General features: G+C 52.7%; 2 pseudogenes across 2 annotated transcripts; both read right to left on the reverse strand.

Annotated features, from left to right (window-relative positions):
• Positions 1 to 281: 281 nt before the first annotated feature.
• LOC100411907 (interleukin-21 receptor-like) lies at positions 282 to 23,661 on the reverse strand (annotated as a pseudogene). Its single transcript, XR_013521783.1, has 4 exons — positions 23,058 to 23,661; positions 15,569 to 15,856; positions 11,758 to 12,037; positions 282 to 2,174 (listed from the first exon to the last, which is right to left on the reverse strand). The product of XR_013521783.1 is annotated as an interleukin-21 receptor-like (transcript).
• LOC144577732 (general transcription factor 3C polypeptide 1 pseudogene) lies at positions 4,827 to 11,423 on the reverse strand (annotated as a pseudogene). The gene has a single exon (XR_013522254.1). The product of XR_013522254.1 is annotated as a general transcription factor 3C polypeptide 1 pseudogene (transcript).
• Positions 23,662 to 23,785: the final 124 nt, after the last annotated feature.

Raw genomic sequence — 23,785 nt, forward strand, 5'->3', positions numbered from 1 at the left:
CTGCACTCCAGCCTGAGACTCTGTTTCAAAAGAAAAACAAAATGTTGCTAAGAATTATTTTCTTAGCTTCTTAATTTACATTTCAACAGGTTCTGTGACAAATCATTGACACACAACTTGACTTCCCTCTAATTCTCCAGGTTGATGCTGAATTGAATTGTTGAATTGGGGCAGGTGGGGGGGCCACAGCATGATGTGTGGCTGGAGAGCACTGCCTGGTTTCGGCCTGCACCCTCCCTCCATGAGAGCCACGGCGGGGGAGGGTCCCATGAGCCTTGACCTGGCACGTAATTGGTGTTTAATAAATATCTCTTGGGCGCACAAATGTAATTTTTTAAAACTTAGAAGCAGAAGTCAGAAAAAGAAATCTTGGTTGGTGGGGAGCTGTTTCCAAGAGACAAGATGGACTGTTTTAAGCCTGGAAACCCCCCCAAGTGGTCCCCTGGAGGCAGGACAGCCCCACAGGTCCCCAGGCTGTCAGGGATGATGGGTGTTGTCACCCCCGCCCACCTCCTGTGCGAGCCTCTGCTGTAGCCACAGAAAGAAGGAGGCTGATGTATACTGAGGGTCTGCTCTGGGCTGCATACTATACGCAGGTGACATCACCAGTTTCCTGCAAGTGGGTCATGCCTTTTGCATTGTCCAGACAAAGAAACTCTAGCCCAGAGAGGGGAGGCGACTTGGTTCAGGTAGCACAGCCAGAAGGTATCAGAGTCGGGATTCAGACTTTCCTCCATGGGTCACCCAGAATCTTCCCAACCTGGGGCGGGGTCACCGTGGGCTCACTGCAACCTCTTTCCCTTCCTGCTGGCAGGTGATAAGGAACCGTATGGACTTCTTGCAGCTCCTGGAGGCAGATGCTGGAGGGCTGGGCTTGGCCTCTGCCACAAGCAATGCCCTGATCCCACAAGGCCCCAGAGGGGCCGTGGACCATTTGGTAACACAAGACCCTGGAAAGGAGAAAGGCTGTTGTCATCTGTTGCCCACAGATACGTTTGCTGTGCACCCTGGTACACTCAGGTGAGCTCCCTGGGTCCAGAATGCATAGAGTACCATGGGCATTCTCCAGGCCAGGCCCACCGGCACGTGCATTCACACACACACGGACGTGTCACTGTGCCCGCACCTGAGACACACACACACCAACATGCACCGACACATGCACACACATGCACCTACACACACATGCACCCGCATGTGCACATACATGCACCTACACACACGCACTATGCACACACACATGCACCTACACACACCTACAAATGCACATACGTGCACACACACATGCACATGCACACACACAGAAAATGTAAACATCACGCTGGGCCCATCTGGGAGCCCAAAGGCTGCAGGTGTCTTCAATCACACCCCAGGTGACCTTGACTCTGGCTCAGGACCCAGTAGCCAGTGGACAGCTCTGGACAGCCAGTCAGCTTCACTAGCTGGCCTAGTCCTGGGCTCGAGAGTGGCGACAGAATGACCACCCACTGGCGGAGGTAGCTCAGGGGTGGGGCCTATGTCTCCAGGACTGGTGAAGTCACACTCCACAGGGCTGCTGCAGTCAGAGCCCACAAAGCCACTGTCAAACGGGTCCATATCCAGGCCGGCTGGGGGCGAGCCTGCCTCACTCTCTAAGGCCCCTCCAGGTGACTGGCCACCCCAGCGCAGTCCTCCCCATCTGCAAGGGGTGGCTTTAGTCTGTCCAGGAGGCTTCCCAGGGGCCCTCCTCGCCCAGGACTGCCAGTCGAGACACAGCCACCAGAGAGGACTGTGGTGCCCACGTCCAATAGTGGGTCTTCTAGGCCTGGGCTGGGCTCATGGCCGGCATCCAGATCCAGGGCTGGGTAGCCGTCATCCTCACAGCTGCAAGGCCCGGTACACAGCCCCTCTGCATCTAGCACAGTCACTGTGTTGATGGACAGCAGGCCGTATGGCCGGTCCCTCTCCTCGCTGGAAGCTGAGCCCCCTGAGTTCTGGGCCGTGGCCCAGGAGCTGGGCTTGGGCACGCTGTCAGACTCCACCAGCTCTGCCGGTTCTTGCAGGTCCGTGAGCTGCAGCCTCTTGGCCAGACTCCATGGTAGGTGGCAACTGTACACCTCCAGGGCTGAGGGCACTTCTGGGCTCCAGGGTCCCAGCTCCAGGATGGAGGCGGTGAGGGTTGCACCCACCCATTTCTGTGAGAGAAAAAGAGAGTGAGTCATAGCACAGGACAAGGGTAAGGTGAGGGTTTACTTATTTTTGTACTTTTATTCTTTTGAGACAGGCTGACTCTGTTGCCCAGGCTGGAGTGCAGTGGCAACATCTTGGCTCACTGCAACCTCTGCCTCCAAGGTTCAATCAATTCTCCTGCCTCAGCCTCCCAGGTAGCTGGTACTAATAGGCATGCACCACCACACCCAGCTAATTTTTGTATTGTTCGTAGAGATGGGGTTTCACCATATTGACCAGACTGGTCTTGAACTCCTGACCTCAGGTATCCACCCACCTTGGTCTCCCAAATTGCTGGGATTACAGGGGTGAGCCACTGTGCCACAGCCAAGGTGAGCGTTCAGACTGACAGACATAGATGCAGAGACAAAGAGACATCAAGAGAGAAAAAGACATGAAGACAAAGACACAGAGAGAGAGGTGGGAGGAAGAGAGAGAGAGAGAGAGAGAGAGAGGGAGAGAGGGAGAGAGGGAGGGAGGGAAGCAGGGAGGGAGGGAGGAGGGACGGAGGGAGGAAGGGAGGGAGGGAGAAATCGGGACCACGATGTGCTCCCACCATAGTGGGGGTCCCAACTGGTGTCCCCCTCCTACTCTGGGCCTCAGTTACCCCACTCATAGAAGGGAGTTGCTACCCTTAATAGCTGACCATTCAGACAACTGGTGGCCCCATAGCCCAGGCAGGGGCTAAGATTCCTGAGTCAAGGAGACATGAGAGCAGGAGGGCCTGAGGTCTGAGTGACACCTTAGCCAGCTCCTCCTTGATGTTTCTTGAAACCCAGCACTCTCCTGGTTTCTGTGTCCCCACCAGACAGACACTTGGTCACGGGCACGAGTCTTGTCTCTTCCGTCTATGGTTGTATCCCCAGTGATTCCATTCCCTGCTCAGTGATTCCACTCCCAGGAGGCCGCTGTGTGCAGAGGACCACAATGCCCACCTTTCAGATGATCACTCAGGGCTCACAGGACTTGAAAAGTCAGGAGCCCCCAGGGTTGGTCTATCCACCGGCTGCAAAGGCCACTCACTTGCCCACACAGGCTGAGTCATGGTTTTGAGACCCCAGGATGGCCAGTCTCCTGCATAATTTTTCAAGCACTTAGTGGGTACCAGGCCCCCAGCTACATGTTTTCCATGAATGATCCCTCCCAGCCCTCATAATGATTACTCCCATTTTACAGATGAGGACATTGAGGTTCAGAGAGGTTAAGCAACTCACCCAAGGTCACACAGCCAGTGAATGATGGAGCTAAGATTCAAATTCAAACCCCACAACTCCAAAGTCCATGGGTCCCTTTGAGTCCATATGCAGCTCAGGATAAAGAAGAGCTTCTGTTATCCATCAGCTCATTCATTCATCCAAAACAAATTTATAGGCCACGTGCAGTGGCTCATGCTTCTAACCACTTTGGGAGGCTGAGGAAGGAGGATCATTTGAGCCAGGAGTTTGAGACCCGCCTGGGCCACATCACACAATTCTGTCTTTACAAAACATAAATCAGTCAAGCACGGTGGCACCATCCTGCAGTCCCAGCTACTTGAGAGTCTAAGGCAGTAGGACCAAGCCCAGAAGGTCAAGACTGCAGTGAGCTATGATCACCACTGCACTCCAGCCGGGACAACAGAGCAAGAGCCCATTTCAAAAACAAAACAAAGCATGTATTAAGTTCCTGCCAAACACTGTTGCAGGCACTGGGGATTCAGCAGAGCAAGGCTGACCAGGGACCAGATACCTTAGAACTGACGTACCGCAGACAGAAGCACAAAACAGCCAACAGGGTGTTTTCTCTTTTCTCTCTTTTTCTTTTTGAGACAGGGTCTTGCTCTGTTGCCCAGGCTGGAGTGTAGTGGTGTGATCAGGACTCACTATAGCCTCGACCTCTTGGGCCCAAGCAATCCTTCCCACTCAGCCTCCCAAGTAGCTGGGACTACAGGCATGCATCACCGTACCTGGAAAATGTTTGTAGTGTTTGGAAAGACAGCATTTTGCCATGTTGCCCAGGCTGGATTCCAACTCCTGGGCTCAAGTGATCTGCCCACCTCAGCCTCCCACAGTGCTGGGATTACAGGCCCAAACACAGGCTACATTTTTTTTTTTTTGAGATGAAGTGTCACTCTGTCACCCAGGTTGGAGTTCAGTGGTACGGTCTTGGCTCACTGCAACCTCCACTTCCTGGGTTCAGGCAATTCTGTCTCAGCCTCCCGAGTAGTTGGGATTACAGGTGTGTGCCATCACGGCCAGCTAATTTTTGCATTCTAAGTAGAGGCAGGGTTTAGTTATGTTAGCCCGGCTGGTCTCAAACTCCTAGCCTCAACAGATCTGCCCGCCTCGGCCTCCCAAAGTGCTGGGATTACAGGTGTGAGACAGCCCTGCCCCAAACAGAATACTTTCTGACAACAATGGGTGCTATAAAGAACGGGACACTGGACCTCAGGCAGAGGGACCACATCCTCTGGTAAGAAGGAGCCAGCCAGCCAGCAGGGGAAAAGCCATTTCAGGAAGAGGGCACTGCCAGTGCAAGGCCCTGGAGGATAAGATATGCTGAGTGTGAGGAATAGGGAGGTCAGTGTGATTGGAGTGGAGAGAGGCAGGGTGGGGGGTCAATAACGAGGAAGTCCAGGCTGGGAGGCTTGGAAAGCTTTTATTCAGCAGGAACTTCTACTCCGGCAAATTTAGCAGAGGACTCAGTCTACACATCCCTGTTGGGCCTAGAGAGAGCGGTCATGTTCGGAACCTGAACATCTAGATAGGGAAATTAATATCTGGTGAACTCCTATATATACTTCAAAACCCATCATCTTTGTCCGACGAAAGTTAAAAAGCCACCACATTTTCCCTAACCCCATCCCACCAGCTTCCCCAGAAGTCCAACCAGAGGAGGAGATGAGTTTCATTTAGCTCTTATCCTAGCCCTCAGCACAGGCTCTTATGAGGTATTCAGTGGGTGTTGGGGCCAGGCACAGTGGCTCACACCTGCAATCCCAGGACTTTGGGAGGCCGAGACAAGCAGATCACTTGAGCCCAGGAGTTTGAGACCAGCCTAGGCAACATGGAGGGACCCCGATCTCTACGGAAACTGTAGAAAGTTAGCTGGGCATGGTGGTGCATGCATGTAGTCCCAGCTACTCTGAAGGCTGAGGTAGGAGGATCAACTGAGCCCGGGAAGGTCGAGGGTGCAGTGAGCCGTGATCCCACCATGACATTCCAGCCTGGAGGACACAGTGAGACTGTCTCAAAAAAGTGGACATTGGACAGAAAGGAGAGAAGGAAACCCAAAATACGTAGCACCCTTCCTGAGGGACAGCCATCCAGTTGTTGGGACCAGCTGGGACAGATTTAGGCTTGGTCCAAGAAAGAATGGCCCAAATTTCCAAAATTGAGAGCTGCTGCTCTAAATGAGGTAGTGAGTTCCCGGTCCCTGGGAGGTATGCAAGCTGAGCCTGGACACAACTCATCCGGGATGGTGCAGGAGAGGGGATACCTTCCCTGGGGAAAGGTTGGTTGGACCAGGTGACTCCCCCCAGCCCTGCCTCAAATCTCTCCCAGCCCTGACAGTCTAAGCTTCTGCCCTGGCCCTGAGCATTGAGCTGACACCAGCTCCCCTGACCCTGGCTTCCAGCCATGATGGGCTGCTCTGTCCTTGAAGGCAAGAACAGTATGAAGAGCTGAAGGACGAGGTCACCTCCTGCAGCCTCCACAGGCTAGCCCACAACGCCACGCATGCCACGTATACCTGCCACATGGATGTGTTCCACTTCATGGCCGATGACATTTTCAGTGTCAACATCACAGATCGGTCTGGCAACTACTCCCAGGTGTGTGGCAGCTTTGTCCTGGCTGACAGCAGTGAGTATCCGGAGCACCCAAGCTTAGGGTGGGGCTCAGTCTTAGCCCACTGCAGCTGCCTCTCCAGGCTCAGGTGATCCTCCCACCCCAGCCTCCATGGGACAACAGGTGTGTGCCACCATGCCCAGCTGATTTTTGTATTTTTAGCTGCGATGGGGTCTTGCCATATTGCTCAGGCTGGTCTCAAACTCCTGGGCTCAAGTGATCCACCCGCCTTGGCCTCCCAAAGTGCTAGGATTATAGGTGGGGGCTGGGCCCCTTACTTGCTGCCCTCTGGGCCAGTCTTTTCCTTTCATCAGATCTAACCTGGCTTATGTCCTCACCAGGTCTTAGAGTTCTGCTTTTGCTCTCGCCATTTTTTACTAAAGTGTGAAGGGTTGATATTAGGTTTGAGCAATATGAAAGGAGCTGGTGTGGGACCTGGGACTTCTGGGCTCGTGTTCTGGCTCAGCCCTGCCCCTCGGTGTGACCACAGATGAGGCACACCTACCTCTGGGACAGCTTTCCTACTTGTAGAGAAAATGTCCTTTTAACCCTGACTCTCTGGGATTCTGTCCCCATAATAAGGCAAGTGGGGGACACTGAGTCACACAGAAAACTCTCCTGGGTTTTTCCCTTCATAAGCTCCAGGGAAGCCTGAAATTTCCCTCCAGGCTGGAGGTAGAGGGGGGATCCCAGGGGCAGGAGGACCTGGTTGATGGGAGCAGTTATATCTGTGAGTTCAGAACCAGGGCAGGTGGCAGGACAAGGTGGTTCACACCTGAAATTCCAACACTTTGGGAGGCTGAGGCAGGAGAATTGTTTGAACCTGGGAGACGGATGTTGCAGTGAGCCACGATCATGCCACTGCACTCCAGCCTGGGCGACAGAGTGAGACTCCATCTCAAACAAAACCAAACCAAACCAAACCAGGGCAGGCCATGGAAGGGCCTGGAAGGTAACTTTGGCATGGTGGACATGGTGTGTGTGTGCCTGTGTGTGTGCGCGCATGTGTGTGCGCGTGTGTGTGCATGTGCGTGTGTTTGTGTACCCAAAGCAGCCCCAGACACGCATATACACACTGCAAAAAAGCCTGTCCTTGGGGAGTCCCCACCCCTGAGCTTGGGAGTTTCTGCTGTGAGACTCCCAGCAGAGGGGTTGGGTGATAAGAGGGTGTCTGTGATCTCACACTCTGGGGGGTCAGGTTTGCACCTCTTTGCTGAGTGTGTGTCACACCACAGAGGGTGAGAGTAAACACTCTGCACATGCACACTCACACACATCCCCAGGGTCACAGACTCACACACACACAGACTCAAACTCACAGACGTCTCCCCAGCCCCAGCCCCAGCCTGCATGGCGAGGACAGAGGCCCACACTGTCTCTTTTGCTCTCTCTCCCTTTTTTTTTTTGAGACAGAGTCTCCCACTGTCACCTGGGCTGGAGTGCAATGGCACCATCTCAGCTCACTGCAACCTCCACCTCCCAGGTTCAAAGGAATCACCTGCCTCACCCTCCCGAGTAGCTGGGATTACAGGCATGCACCACCATGCCCAGCTAAGTTTTGTATTTTTAATAGAGATGGGGTTTTACCACATTGGCCAGGATGGTCTCGATCTCCTGACCTCGTGATCTGCCCACCTTGGCCTCCCAAAGTGCTGGGATTACAGGCATAAGCCACCATGCCTGGCCTCTTTTGCTTTCTCACACACACACACACGTGCACACACACACTCACACATGCACTCTTAATGCACACTCATACACATGGACACTCACACATGCACTCCCTCACACATGTGCACACACATATGCACATGTAGTCTCACACACATGCACACACACACTGACACTCACATATTCTCTCTCTCTCTCTCTCTCTCTCTCAGTTCATGAATCTGGGATACAGAACATGAGGTCTCCTGCACACGCATGCACCGTCTGGAGCAGGGGCCCCTACAGCCTCTCCGAGTGAACTGAGGCAGGCTGCCCCACTGCCCAGGCCACCCCACACCCCTCACCCCCACAGCTTCTCAGGAGCAGAGGAGAACTCAGGGCATCTGAAAAATGCTCTGCCCAAGAGTGAGACTTACCACTTCTGCTCACAACTGGCTAGTCCCTGCCAGTCACTTGGCCCCATCTGGCTACAGATGGTCTGGAGGTACAATCCTGCCATGTTCCCAGAGCAGGGGGCACCTGAACCGGGCATAAGGCAAGTGGGGATGTACCAGGAGGGTTCAGGCAAAGGCCCCGGCAGGAGAGGCAGTGGCCTGAGTGTGGGGCCACCATGCTGAATGTCATGCAGGCCTGCAGTGGGGCTGCATCCCATCTTCCTGTGAGCCAAGACTGGCTTCCAGGTGAGGTTTTGTTTGGCCTGTAGGGAATCTGACACTGAACTTCAAGCTCCTAGCTGCCAGAGGAGCTGGAGGCCCCAGCCATGCTGGGTCCTAGGAGCACAGGGCAGCTGTCAGCCAAGCAGGAAGCAGCCGCACCAGGGTGCAGCTCCTTGACCCAGCGGCCCTGTGAGCTTGTGATTTAGTGACCCCTCGCATAGAGAAAGCATCAGAAACAAGCACCCCAGGCACCCCAGCTTCCAGCCTGGCCAGCAGCATGGAGCTGCTAAAGGACACTGAGCGACAGCCCAGAACAGGCTGGGGGAGGAGGTGCAGGTAAGCAGTATGGTGGTCCTGCATACTGCCTGGAGCCTGCACATCACGGCCGTGCCCTCGAGTCCACACAGCCGCCTCCAGCTCCTGCTGAGCCCGGGAAGGCCTCGAACCTGGAGCAGCTCCAGCATGGCGACAGGCTGCAGAACCCCTTGGTAGTGGAACAGCAGGCAGCTCTCGGGGATGCCAGGCCTGGTCATGATGTGGTACAGCATGGCCTCCATCATGCCCTTGTACATGGGCAGGTTCGGGTGGCCATCCACGCCATGCCATGCCACGGCCGGCCGATGAAGGAGACGCTCTCACAGTCCCTGCAGGGCAAGGGCTTGGCAGGAGCAGGAGGGCAGCTGGTTCAGACAGAACACTGAGCCTTGGGGGTATCCTAGGCCTGGCCCAGGTCACAGGGCTAAGATTGGCCACTTCCTGCTCTCTGTTCTCCAAACTCCCCACTTCTTTCCTGTCTGGACAGAGGGGCCCATAACCTCCAGCTGGATGGAATCACGATGTGGGGTTCTGCTCAGATGCAGCTATAACCGAGGCCTCGGTGTGCCCACGACCCAGGTCCCCCCACACTGGCAGGAGAGGGCCAAGGGTTGGGACTCCTGGATTTGCCAGCTCTCCTGGCAGCCTGGGCAGCAGCCACCTCCAGCCTCTGGCGAAGCTCACAGGAGCGTAAACCTGAAGCTTTCCTCTGTGCCATGTGCAGGGTTCCAGGCACGCTTTCCTTGGAACAGATATTTCTGCTACTAAATCAGTGACTGAACAGTCACCCGGGGCCCAGGAGAGGGGTGGACCCAGAAGAGCTGGACACTCGGCTCTCATCACCACGTCTGGGCCCTAGCAGGGGCACAACTAAGCTTCTGAAAGCCAGCATACAGGGCACTCGGGCCCTGCCGATCGGGGGTCAGTGCACACATGGGAGGCACCCCTACCAGAGGGGCTTTTGTGGTCCCCTTGCCTCCTCTAATTCTGGGGCACAGCTGTCCCTGGGGGCAGCTAGGCGTTCAGGGCTAATCTCTCTGTGGACCTTTGGCTCATCTGCAGGAGCAGGTGAGGGGCCTGTGGGCCATAAGTAGCTCGGCGGTGAGGTGCAGCTGACCGCGCCAGGTGTGGTTCTCTGCCAGCGCCCTGGCCATCCTGGAAGCACAGTGCTCATTCCAAGGTGATCTGGGTGCTGCCAGCACCCAGCACACCTGCTGCTTGCCCACTGCACCCCTCCAGGTGTCCCTGCCGAGAAGCACAGTGCTGGGCAAACTATCAGAGCCAGGACCTGGGGAGAGACCCCTCAAAGACCCTCACGCAAATCCTTATACTCAGGCCTGCTCAAGAGCCCCGCCCCAGGCCCCGGAGCCAGAACCCCACATTCACCTTTCCCGCACTGCCTGGGAGATGCTGCTGGCTCCAAAACTCTCTGTGAACCCGGAGGGAAGAGGAAGAGGATGTGAGAGGCTCAGAAAGGCAGGGAAGCCATCTCTGCCTTCCCACCTTCAGCGTGGTACCCAGCACCCAGCATAAGCTGGGCACCTCGAGGCTCAGGAACGAAGTGTCAAAAAAAGGACAATGATGGTCTCCTCACAGAGTGTCCACTCTGGAGGCAGCGGAGCTGGGGAGACTGCCGCAGACAGTGCCGAGTGCAAGCAGCACCCCAGGCCCAGACAAGCCCCAGACCGGAGGAAGCTGACAAACCCCTCATTTCCCACCCAGAAACCCTGACCACAAGGGTAGTATAAAACCCAAGGCAAAAGCACCCCAAAGAAAACAAAAAATGCCCAGAGAAGCCACATGAGAAGGCCGCTGCTGACAGATGGTGCAGGAGAGGAAAGGGCGTGCTGCTGCCTGAGGAAGGTGAGACCCCCACACTGTCACCACCCTACAGCAGCCGCCGTGGCACACAACCCAGACCCACTGCCTGAGCTCCTGCTGAACTCACAGCACTGCCTGGGGTATGGGAGGCCTCTGCCCTCCCCTGGAAATGCATTTGTAGGCAGCATCCTCCCCGCAGGGCTCAGGCTCTGAGAAGCTGAAATCAGCTCCTTTTGTGCCAGTGGCAGGTCCCCTATCTAGGAGGAAGGTGTGGGACCCATCAGGGAAGTGGGGAGGGAAAGTGCAGGTGGGGTGTCAGACAGGGTGTGCGGCACCTCTGGGGTCTTTAGTGCCCTTTGGAGGCTAGGCCTGGCCACTCAGCTGCTCTTGGCCTGGGGAACTGAACTCCCCAACATCCTCTTGGTCTCCTGCACAGCCTCAGCTGCAGCAGTGTCTTCAAGAGCTGGGGGTGGAGACGGGGCCTGGAATTCTGCCCATTCTTCTACTCCAGGCCCAAGGCTGGGGGCAAGTCTGAGTCCTGGAGCGCTGGCCTCGTAGCAGGGGTCTCCCCAATCTCACTGGCCCATATGGCATACCTCTTGGTGCCTTGGGGGCTGTGAGAAGGGGGTGCCTGCCCCTCAGGAGGGTCGTCCTGGCTGGGAGATCCCTCCAGGGTTCTAGCCTGAGGGTCTTCTCTCTGGGCATGGGCATCCTCCTCTCTGTCTTTCAGCCTCACAGAGTGCAGGAGCCAGGGCCAGGCAGAGCCTATGGCCACCAGGCACACAGTGTTGCCGCCGACCTCCAGCACCTGCTGCTGCTCCAGGAGGGCCTGGGAGGGCAGGAGACAGGAGGAATCAGTGGGGAGCGGGGAATCATTCTCGCTGGTAATGGGGGACGAGCGGAGTGGCTTTCCCTCTCTGGCGAGTTAAGTCCTTGAGCAGCAGATCCACGAGGCGGGCCCAGCTCCCAGCCCTGGGGCTGCTCCTTGTAGCCACATGCTGTGGAGCAGCCTCTCTTCCTCTCTAGGCTCAGCCTGGCTGCTCCCGAACCATGTCAGCTGTGTGACCTTCAGAGAGCCACAGCTGCACCCTCAAAGTGGACGTGAAATGCCCCAGTTTTCAAACGTTAACAAATAATTCAGTGCTTAAAAAGAATGCACTGTGCTATGCCCCACATCAAGGCCATCCCCAGCGTGCACCTGGCCTGGGAGCTGCAACTTCGGCTTCAGTGACATCCAGCTAACCTAAAGCACAGCTCACCTGGATGCAGTCTGGGAAGGTCCTGATATGCCCACCACCTGGCTGCTCCAAAGCTGAGAACCATCTGCGCAGCTCCTCCTTGTCAGTCCCAAAACAACCCATGGCTACAATGGCTTCCAGGATCTCCAAGGCAGCAGTCAGGTCTTCAGGACTATACCCAGAGAGCTCCAGCCAGAGGACAAACTCTTCCAAGCTGCAGGTGTTTTCCTGGGGGTTTATCAGTTTGGTGAACATGTCAGGGAGGCAGGAGGTTCCCACTGTAGCTCTTCAAGAGGAGCAGCTGGGAGGACACAGAGGAAGATCAGAGGCAACCTGACAGGCCCTCCTCCCCCGACCAATGCACAGACCACACTTAGGAAAGGCATGCTCCAGAGCACAGGGCTCGCCTGCTGGGTGGACAGGTTGGGTCCCTGGGAGTCAGGCTCCTCATTCGTGACCCTAGGCCCCTGACTACAGCTGACTGGAGTCCAACAGCTGACTGGATTTCTCCTGGCCACTACGATTTTCCTGCTCAAAATATAAAGTGAAGGGCACAGAGGCCGAGGACTGGGATAAGCCCAGTGGGGCTCCTGCATTTCCCATGCTGGCTTCTGTTGCTGTGGAAGACATCTCTGCTAAGGCCATAATCGATAGGCTACCACTGCATTTTTGCCCAGTCCAAACTCCAAAGTACAGAATTCTAATTGTGGTTACAAAACGTAAAATGAACACCATCAGCTTCACAAGTACCTCACTGTAGTGTGAAGCTGATGGATATTGTAGTGTGCTTCATAGATATTGTGGTTTTGGGTTTGTTTTCACACACTGAAGGTTTGCGGCAAGTCTGCCTCGAGGGTGTCTACCGCTGCCACACTCCCAACACCTGTGCTCCATCTGTGTCTGAAATGCTCTGGTAATTTTCATGATATCTCCACTTTTTCATGATTATCACATCTGCGACGGTGACCTGTGATCAGCGATCTTTAACGTTACCACTGTAATTGCTTTGGGGCACCATGAACCACGCCCACATAAGACAGCAAACTTAACTGATAAATGTCATGTGTGTTCTGACAACTCCAGTGACCAGCCCTTTCCTACTTCCCTCCCTCTACTGGGACTGCCTATTCCTGAGACACAACAATATTGAAATCAGGCCAGTTAATAACCTTACAAAGGCCCCTCTGTGTTCAAGTGAAAGGGAGAGTTGGACATCTTTCCTTTTACATCCAAAGCTGGAAATGATCGGGCTTTGTGAGGAAAGCATGGTGACAGCCAAGGCAGCTGAAAGCCAATGTTAGTCAAAGCTGTGAGGGCAAAGGAAAAGCTCTTGAAGGAAACTCAAAGTGCTACTCCAGAGAACACATGAACAATAATAAAGCAAAAACAGCCTTGCTGCTGACATGGAGAACGTTTCAGCGGTCTGGATAGATCAAACCAGCCACAACATTCCCTTATGCCAAAGCCTAATCCACAGCAAGCCCCTAACTCTCTTCAATTTTATGAAGGCTGAGAGAGGTGAGGAAGCTGCAGAAGAAAAGTTGAAAGCTAGCAGAGGTTGGTTCACGAAGTGTAAGAAGCCATCTCCAGGCCAGGCCTGGTGGCTCACGCCTGTAATCCCAGCACTTTGGGAGGCCGAGGTGGGTGGATCATGAGGTCAAGAGATCGAGACCATCCTGGCCAACATGGTGAAACCCTGTCTCTACTAAAAATACAAAACAATTAGCCTGGAGTGGTGGCACTCCTGTAGTCCCAGCTACTCAGGAGGCTGAGGCAGGAGAATTCCTTGAACCCGGGAGGCAGAGGTTGCAGTGAGCCGAGGTTGCGCCACTGCACTCCTGCCTGGCACCTGGTGATGGAGCGAGACTCTGTCTCAAAGAAAAAAGAAGCCATCTCCATAACAAAAAAGTATAAGGTGAAGCAGCAAGTGTGGATGGAGAAGCTGCAGCAAGTTGTTCAGAAGATCTAGCCAGGATCAGTGTGAAGGTATATATACTAAACAGATTTTCACTGTACACACAACAGCTTTATAGTGGAAGATGCCATCTAGGACTTTCATGGGTACAAAGGAAAAGTCAGTGCCCGGTTTCAAGGCTTCAAATGACAGGCCACTCTCTTGTTAATTAATGTGGCTGGTGACTTTGAGTTGAAGCCAATGGTTATTTCCCATCCCCAAATTCTTAGGGTCCTTAAGAATTATGCTAAATCTATTCTGCCTGTGCTCTATAAATAGGTCAGCAAGCTGGATGACAGCATGTCTGTTTACAATGTGGCTTGCTGAATATTTTAAGCCCACTCTAGAGACCTACTGCTCAGACAAAAAACATTCCTTGGCCAGGCATGGCGGCTGATGCCTGTAATCCCAGCACTTTGGGAGGCCGAGGTGGGTGGATCATCTGAGGTCAAGAATTCAAGACCAGCCTGGCCAACATGGTGAAACCCCATCTCAACTAAAAGTACACAAGTTAGCTAGGTGTAGTGGCACACACCTGTAGTCCCAGCTACTCGGGAGGCTGACACAGGAGAATCAGAAGAATCACTTGAACCTGGGAGGTGGTTGCAGTGAACCGAGATCACACCATTGCACATGAGTCTGGGTGACAAGAGTGAACTCTGTCTCGAGAGAGAGAAATACATTTAAGGTTATAGCTACTATGGTGATTTCTCTGATGGATCTGGACAAAGTAAATTGAAAATCTTCTGGAAAAGGGTCACCCTTCTATTTTGAGGTGGTCAAAATACCCACATCAACAGGAGTTTGGAAGACGTTGATTCTCACCCTCATGGATAACTCCGAGGGTTCAAGTCTTTAGTGGAGAAAGTAACTGCAGATGCAGTGAAAAGAACAAGAGAACTAGAACTAGAGGCGGAGCCTGAAGAAGGGATGGAATTGTTGCAATCTCAGAATCAAACTTGAACAGATGAGTTGCTTCTTATAGATGGGCAAAGGTGGTTTCTTGAGTTTCCTGACATAGAAACTACTCCTGGTAAAGATGCTAAGAACACTGTTGAAATGGCAACAAAGGATTTAGAATATTATACACACTAGGCAGGGCATGCGTTATGCCTGTTGTCTCAGAGCTTTGGGAGGCCATGGCGGAAGGATCCCTTGAGGCCTGATATCAGCCTGGGCAACTGAGTGAGGCCCTGTCTCTACAAAATGTTTAAAAATTAGCTGGTTATGGTGGCACATACCAAACTACTACCTAGGAGACTGAGGCAGGAAGACGACCTGAGCCCAGGAGCTTGAGGTGACAGCGAGCTATCATCACGCCACTGTGCTCCAGCCTGAGCAACAGCCAGCCTGCTGCTACTGTAGCCTGTCCCCTCCCTTGAGAGGCCCCTGTGGCTGGGCCTCAGCAGTGGTCCCAGCAGTGGTGGCCACCCCAGCATCTGGCTGTGCTTCATTACCACGGCTGGGGTGTATGGCTGCCCTAGATGCATCCCCTCCCCACCTTCCAGCGCACACCACTCACCCCTTGTCACATATCCACATCTCTGTGAGGACTGTTCCTCTTGCCCATCTCTCAGTCCAGAAAACACCCACTTCCCCGCGAAGCCCCAGTTCCGCTGCCAGGCCCTCAGGACCAATCCTCCCTTCTCTTCCCTGCCCCTCCCCTGCCCTGCTGTGCTGCGTCCTTCTCTTTGGTGGACTCCCATAGCACCCAGGAGGCACCAGCAGAGGATATCTTGGACTGGACAGTAATCCCGTCACTCATCTGCAAAGCCCGTCCTGCAAGCTCCCAGAAGGCACTGCTGACCCCTGCTCGCCTGTGCCTGGCCAATGCCTAGCATGTGTCCAGACCCGATGTCACGGACACTGGGCTCTTACCTTTTGATGACCTCATTCTCCACCATTGAGCTGTCTACCACGATGATCTGCTCCAGGATCCTGACGTCCACAGAAATGAGGCCCAGAGAGAAGAGGGTCAAAATGGCCAGACAATTTCCTCCAGTGCCGTCCAGTGAAAAGGCCACCATGTCATTCATGGGCTTGTTATTATCCTGGTCTTTGAAAGAGAAATGATCAGGCTGGTCCAACTTGCTGGCAGCCCGCATTCTGTCCAAAAACTGGAATGAATCCATACAGATGGTGCTTGGAAACCACCACGTAGAAATCCTACACAGACAAAAAGGAAGGGCCTGAGGGGTGGCCGTGGGAAGCCTTCATTTGGACAGGCTATGAGCACACCAAATCATTGAGGTGAGAATGACGTGAAACGCCCCACTTCTCTCCTAAAGCTCTCTTTCCCATCCCAAATGAAGGTGCCACGTTCCCAGCTGGCGGTGTGTGTGTGTCTCTTTTCCCTGCCTGCCTGAGCATCTTCCAGGCAGAGTCCTGTCTCATGTAACTCAATGTGGCCTTACGCGACACTCCGGGAGGGTGCTGGCAGGCTCACCTCACCAGCGCTCACAGTACACAGCTGCTGAATTAGGGATGGTGAACACACTTTCTGTAACAATCTCCGCACAAAGCCAGCCCTGGTCTCATATAGAAAGGAGAGGACATGTGTGCTTAAGCTTACTGTCACAATGCAGTGCCTGGTGAGTCACTTCCCTGGCTCTGTCCAGAGAGCAGCATTCCATAACCCTGCTACCAGGGTTAGAGGGAGGGACCCAAGGGGCCTGCCTTGTTTACTGACCACTACCCTCGGTTCAGATGGGGACAGGCAGTCAGAGCAGTGGCTCTGTGACAAATGGCCTTGTTGGACTTGAACATGTATCTTCTGCTGCGAAATCTACTTCCCAGAGGCCGAAGGGTCATTCAGGGTGAAGGTTTAGGGAGGAGAAGGTGTCTACCATCACAGGGCAGGGATGGGATTGAAGAACCGAAAGAAGATTCTTGGTGTTGCCTCTGAGCATCTGACTACAGCCCTGTGCTGACCGAAGGGTAGGCAAGGAGAATGGCGTGAAGGGGAAACCATCAAGGTGGCAGCTTGGGAATATTCTCAGGGGTTTCCTCTGCATGTGGTCAGGAGGCTGCTGATGCCACACCTGCTGCCACACAAAGCCACATTGCAAGAGCACTTCAGGAGGAGGCCTGTCTGAATGCACCTCTGCACCTCAACCCTGCACCAGCTGCTGGTGCTGCAAATGGGCCTGAGAGGCTTCCTGGGTCCTGGGGCTATGCAGAAGAGGGACTGAGGCTAAGCCCGACCAAGAGGGTGGACTTCCAGCCAGGCTACTTCTTAAATGCAAAATGGATTTCACACCACTTGATGAGAGAGACAAAAATAAACTAGAGGCGGAAAGTCTGTAAGACAGCATGGCGAGGGTGAGTGTGGTTCTCCGGCCGGTCAGGGTATGTGGATGCAGAGGCTGTGACCGATGCTTTACAGAGGAAGTGACAGACTGGGGGAGGTGCAGGCTGGCATGTGGCGTGTGTTAGTGTGTATGTGTATGGGGGGCGCTAAGGAAGTCTGCAATCCCACATCTCAGACCATCACATCACACTTCCACAGACCACAAAGGACAGGGAACTGACGAGACTGGGTTTATTCCCTCCAAAGCCCATTTCTTTTGGATACAAAGACAGAGGAATCAGCACAGAATCATCTGGTTGACCATGCTGTCCCTTGGCCTCCCACCCAGCCATCAGTACTTCGGGTTGGCTCTACCTTCTAGTGCATCGGGTTCGTGCAACCCGCCCTGGCCCATCTAGTCCATGCCACTGCTGTTTCTCAAAATGGTTCCCAGTTGACTGGTCTCCCTCCTTCCACACATCACCTCCTGCTAACCCCTGACCATTCTCCACAGCAGCCAAAATCATCCTTTGATGCCTAAGTCGGACAACACATTCCTGCCCTGCCTGAAACCCCCCGAGGACTTCCCTCTGCAGATGCGACAACGACCAGTCCTTTCCAAGGACAGGGAGCACGGCGAGTGGGGCCCGCCTGCCTGCCACTCTGGCCTCGCCTCCTGCAACACCACCCCTTGCTCACTGCCCTCCAGCCTCCTGGGCCTTCTTACATGTCTTGGAAATGCCCGGGCATCCTACCTCGGGCCTTCGCCCTGCCACTCCCCTAAATCTTTGCAGGGCTGATTCCTCAACATTCAAGTCTCAGGCCAAATACTTCCCCTCGAATAACAAATTCTTCTCCATTCTCCTCTGTGGTCAACTGCCTTGTATTATCCTGTTTAAATTTCTCCATAGCAGCTACCTGAAATGATCTCATCTGCTTACTTCTTGTTTAGAAGTCCCAGGAGAACACAGATTCAACTATTTTTTTTTTAAGCCAGGGTCTCACTTAGTTGCCCAGGCTGGAGTACAGGGACAACATCATAGCTCACTGCAGCCTTGACCTCCTGGCTCAGGCAATCCTCCTGCTTCAGCCTCCTGGGTAGCTGGGACTACAGGCACTATGTCTGATTAATTGTTGTATTTTTTGTAGAGATGTAGTTTTGCCATGTTGCCCAGGCTGGTCTTGAACTCCTGGACCCACGCTATCATCCTGCCTCAGCCTCCCAAAGTGCTGAGATTACAGGCATGAGCCACCACGCCTGGCCTCGATTCAACTCTTGCTGCTGCTACCCAGTGGCTAGGCGGAAGAAGGTGCCTCTGCTGGACATGCCATGGTGACTTCATGGCTCAGCCTGCTAAGTCTTGTGGATCTGGGTCCCGCCTAGTGGAAGAGCAGCTCAAAGTACTGTGTGGTCAGCAGAGTCTCTATTCCTCCAAGCTTCTGAAAAGGACAAGCAACCAGCAGTTCCCGAGTATCCAGCATCTGCCAGCTTCTGAAAGCGCTCCTACAGGACTGTCTCCTCAAAAGCACCGGCCAAGAAAAATCCCTGTCATGGTCTAAGGATTTTAGGTACTGCCCAAGAACCCTGAGTGCCAGAGGAAGCTGAGGCACATGGACTTTAAGTGGTCCTCCAAGGTCACACTGCCAGGCAGGAGTGGAACTGAGGAGAGAAGAGCAACCTCACCACTGCACCTTTCTTTCAGTGGAGGGACACAAGGGGACCGGGGACCAGCATGGTGGTCAGCTGGGGCTCTGGGGCAGCACTCAGGTGTTCCCCAGAGCTTGCCTGACTGAAGCCTGTGCAACTCTGCTTCCTCTAGACAGCAGCCGTGCGTCAGTCCTGGACATGAGGACCATTAGGCCTTATGGGGAAACACTCTCCATGTGGTGGACAGCAGAAGCTGGGAGTGGCCATTATAGCATCATCCTTCCCCAGAGCACTGGAGAGAAGCTGCATCTCAGTCCTTGTGACAAGCCTTCTCTGACTCTGCTCTTCTCTTCCATTTGAATGTAATTAGTGAATGGGTGTATTCTCATACAATGGGATAGGAGTGCTCAGGCCATGTGTGGGGAGTTGGGGGGTGTGGTTTGCCCACTCATATTTCCAAGAGGATGGGCTGTCACAGGCACAGTGAGCCATTCTCTGGCCTTCCACTGGCTTCCCAGGACCTTGAGATCCTCAGGGGCCTCATGGGGTCCCCTATGGGGCTCTGACATTGCTATTGGCCTTCCAGTCCTCACTCAGGAGCCACTGAAGAAGTCACTAAAGAAGTGTCCTGCTTCCTGCTGGGGGAAGAACGCCTCGCAGGCCAGGTGATCTTTCTCAGGTGACTTTCCATGCCCCTGGGGGTCAAGGCAGAATAACTAGGCCTTCGGTACTACACATCAGAGCCCAGATGTCACCTTGAGATGGAACTGGAGAAGGAAAAAGCAGTGGGATAATACTGGGGACAGGCCTGACTGGAAGGTAGGGGACTTGGCTTTTGCCATCGGACTGGGCTTTCTGGTTTGGAGGTGAGGTACAGTGAAAAAGATGCCCCTTGCATAGCCACATCAATTCTAAGCAAAAAGAACAAAACAGGAGGCATCACACTACCAAACTTCAAACTATACTATGAGGCTACAGTAATCAAAACAGCATGGTACTCATACCAAACAGAGATATAGACCAATGGAACATAACAGAGGCAACACCACACATCTACAATCATCTGATTTTTGACAAATCTGACAAAAATAAGCAATGGGGAAAGGAGTCCCTGTTTAATAAATGCTGTTGGGAAAACTGGCTAGCATGTGTAGAAAGCAGAAACTGGATGCCTTCCTGACACCTTACACTAAAATTAACTCCAGATAGATTAAAGACTTAAACTTAAGACCTACCACCATAAAAACCATAGAAGAAAACCTAGGCAAAACCATTCAGGACATAGGCATAGGCAAGGGCTTCATGACTAAAACACCAAAAGCATTGGCAACAAAAGCCAAAATAGACAAATGGGACCTAATCAAACTCCACAGCTTCTGCACAGCAAAAGAAACAGTCATTAGAGTGAATTGACAACCAACAGAATGGATAAAAATATTCGCAGTTTACCCATCTGACAAAGGGCTAATATCAAGAATTTACAAAGAACTAAAAGAGATTTACAGGAAAAAACAAACAAGCCCATTCAAAAATGGGCAAAGGATATGAACAGACACTTTACAAAATAAGACCTACCTGAGGCCAACAAACATATGAAAAAATGCTCATCATCACTGGTCATTAAAGAAATGCAAATCAAAACTACATTGAGATACCATCTCACGCCAGTTAGAATGGTGATCATTAAAAAGTGTGGAGACAGCAGATGCTGGAGAGGATGTGGAGAAATAGGAACACTTTTACACTGCTGGTGGGAGTGTAAATTAGTTCAACCATTGTGGAAGACAGTGTGGCGATTCCTCAAGGACCTAGAAATAGAAATTCCATTTGACCCAGCAATCCCATTACTGGGTATATACCCAAAGGACTATAAATCGTTCTACTATAAGGACACATGCACACGAATGTTCATTGCAGCACTGTTTACAATAGCAAAGACCTGGAACCAACCCAAATGCCCATCGATGATAGACTGGATTGGGAAAATGTGGCACATATACACCACGGAATATTATGCAGCAATCAAAAACGATGAGTTCATGTCCTTCACAGGGACATGGATGAATCTGGAGAACATCATTCTCAGCAAACTGACACAAGAACAGAAAATAAAAGACTGCATATTCTCACTCATAGGCAGGTGATGAACAATGAGAACACATGGACACAGGGAGGGGAGCACTACACACTGGGGTCTATTGGGGGGAATAGAGGAGGGACAGCATGGGGGGAGTTGGAAGGGATAGCATGGGGAGAAATGCCAGATGTGGGTGAAGGGGAGGAAGGCAGCAAATCACACAGCCACATGTGTACCTATGCAACTATCTTGCATGTTCTGCACATGTACCCCAAAACCTAAAATACAATTAAAAAAAAAAAAAAAAGAAGGGAGATGGGGCGGGGTGTGGTGGCTCACACCTTTAGTCCCAGCACTCTGGAGGCTGAGGTGGGCAGATTGCCTGAGATTGGGAATTCAAGACCAGCCTGACCAATATGGAGAAACCTCATCTCTACTAAAAATACAAAATTAGCTGGGTGTGGTGGGGTATGCCTGTAATCCCAGCTACTTGGGAGGCTGAGGCAGGAGAATCACTTGAACCTAGGAGGCAGAGGTTGCTGTGAGTTGGGATTGCACCATAGCACTCCAGCCTGGGCAACAAGAACGAAACTCTGTCTCAAAAACAACAACAAAACAACATTTGATGAGCACCTTGTGTATTCATGCACTGTGCCAGAACTGAACATGTGACTGCCTGGGTTCACAGTGCAGCTCTGTCATTTACTAGCTGATAAACGTGGACAGGTTACTTAAAGGGGGATACTGGCATGGGGAGGATTAAATTTATGGAAAGTATTAGGAGAGTGTATGGCACAAAGTAATATTATTAGGAGAAGCTTAATGTCTCTATATGTGTGTGTGAGAAAGAGAGAGAGAAAAAGATAAATGATGAAAGGAGTTTAGCAACTGGGACTAAATTGGAAGAGCAGCGTTTGAAAATTTTTGGGGAAAGCTAATTATGAGCATTATTTCATAAATGGCAATCTTTTTTTTTCTTTTGATATAGAGTCTCACTCTGTTCCCCAGGCTGGGGTGCAGTGGCGTGATCTAGGCTCATTGCAACTTCTGCCTCCCAGGTTCAAGTGATTCTCCTGCCTCAGCCTCCTGAGTATCTGAGACTACAGGTGCACACCCCAAACCTGGCTAATTTTTGTATTTTTGGTAGAGACGGGGTTTCACCATGTTGGCCAGGCTGGTCTCAAACTCCTGACCTCAAGTGATCTGCCTGCCTCAGCCTCCTAAAGTGCTGGGATTACAGGCATGAGCCACCACACCCAGCCTAGTCAATCTTGACTTTTAACTTGAATTTAAGATTTTTTTTATGCCAACAGTTAATTTTTTGCCCCTAATTTATATGAGTTGAAAACCTTCATCAACTAGGAAAATTGGAGTAAGGTTGTATTGGATTTTTGAATGTTTGGCTAGAAAGAATAATACCTGAGTGCAAGCGGGATGTAACCTCCACATGATTCTGGGGACAAATGAGGAGAGCCAAAGAAAGATAATGAAAGAGAAGGTGTACCTCAAGTTATCTCAGAGCCTGCCGTAACTGATTCCTTGCTATGTCATTTAATCCTGCTGACAACTCAAATAGTGGTTGTGCCCTTTTCGCAGATGAATAAATTGGGCTCAACCTACTCCATCATTGCACAGCTTGCAGCCAGGGGCAAAGCATCACGGGGTCACTTTTGTGACTGTCTGCCACACTGCCCTATGTCTAGTGTGCAGGTAGAGAAGGGGCACGAGAAACTTAGTGTCGTGAGAGTGGCTCAGGGCATGGCACCTCTCAGGACATGGGCACTTTCCTTGAGGATAAGGGAGCAGAGGCTGCCCCTCCTTTGGTCCATTTAGGAAGACTTCCTGAAGGAAGTATGATTTCAGCAGTTGTTTGGATGTCAGGAGAGAAGCAGTTTGGTAAACTTCTAAGGAATGATGAGTCAGATAAGAAGGATAGGAGGCAATATAAAGACAGGAGTGGGAGGACTGAATATACATTCTTTAAAAATGGTTCTAAAATGTAGTCTCCTGTGTCAGTAAGCTATGCAATTCACTGCCTGTGAAGCATAGGTGATCTTTTTTGTCTTCTTCTGCAGGTGTGGCAGTGTGGAGGGAAGATCGAGGTTTGCCCTGCTCCCGGATTGGTCACCTAGAGAGACAGCACAAGCCCTGTGCCTTGGATCTGACCCCTGCCTTAAAGTGTAGTGCTCTGCGAGTGACTTGCCTTGAATTTCCTTGCCTGGAATTGCCCTGCCCTGCCTTGCCATGCCTCGAATTGCCTTGCCTTGCCCTGCCCTGCCCTGCGCAGGATGAGCAGCGGTGAAGGATGCTCCTGGGGTCCCTGGCTGGGAAAGGTATTAGGGGTCGCACGTACCTAGGCTGAGGCAAGAATACGTGTCCGGTGTAGCAGTGGCACTGGTAGACCTTCACTGTCCATTGAGGAGCTTCTTCTGCGTGACCTTGCACTCGTGTCCACCAGGCGCCAGGAGGTTGGTGAGCAGCATCTGCTCGCTGAGTCGGGTCCCTGCCGCTCCTGGCCCTGCAGACTGGGAAATCTTAAAACTCCTCTTTGGGCCGGGCGCGGTGGCTCAAGCCTGTAATCCCAGCACTTTGGGAGGCCGAGGCGGGTGGATCACGAGGTCAACAGATCGAGACCATCCTGGTCAACATGGTGAAACCCCGTCTCTACTAAAAATTACAAAAAATTAGCTGGGCACAGTGGCGCGTGCCTGTAATCCCAGCTACTCAGGAGGCTGAGGCAGGAGAATTGCCTGAACCCAGGGGGCGGAGGTTGCGGTGAGCCGAGACTGCGCCATTGCACTCCAGCCTGGGTAACAAGAGCGAAAACTCCGTCTCAAAAAAAAAAAAAAAAAAAAAACAAAAAAAAACTCCTCTTTGGAGTTTATAGGTGACTGCAGCCAGTCGGGAGCCTGTCTATGCAGATGTACCGGCTCTGCAGTGGCTTCCATCACCAGCCTGCGCATGCGTGCTCCTGGAAGACCCAGCGGCACCGCCTCTACTTCCGATTGGCTCCGCGTGAGGGGCCGACCTCTGAAAATATCACGGCGGAGCGCCTCCGGCGACGTCACGGCGGGCGCCTCC

Source organism: Callithrix jacchus, chromosome 9, assembly GCF_049354715.1.
Source record: "Callithrix jacchus isolate 240 chromosome 9, calJac240_pri, whole genome shotgun sequence".
NCBI lineage: Eukaryota > Metazoa > Chordata > Mammalia > Primates > Cebidae > Callithrix > Callithrix jacchus.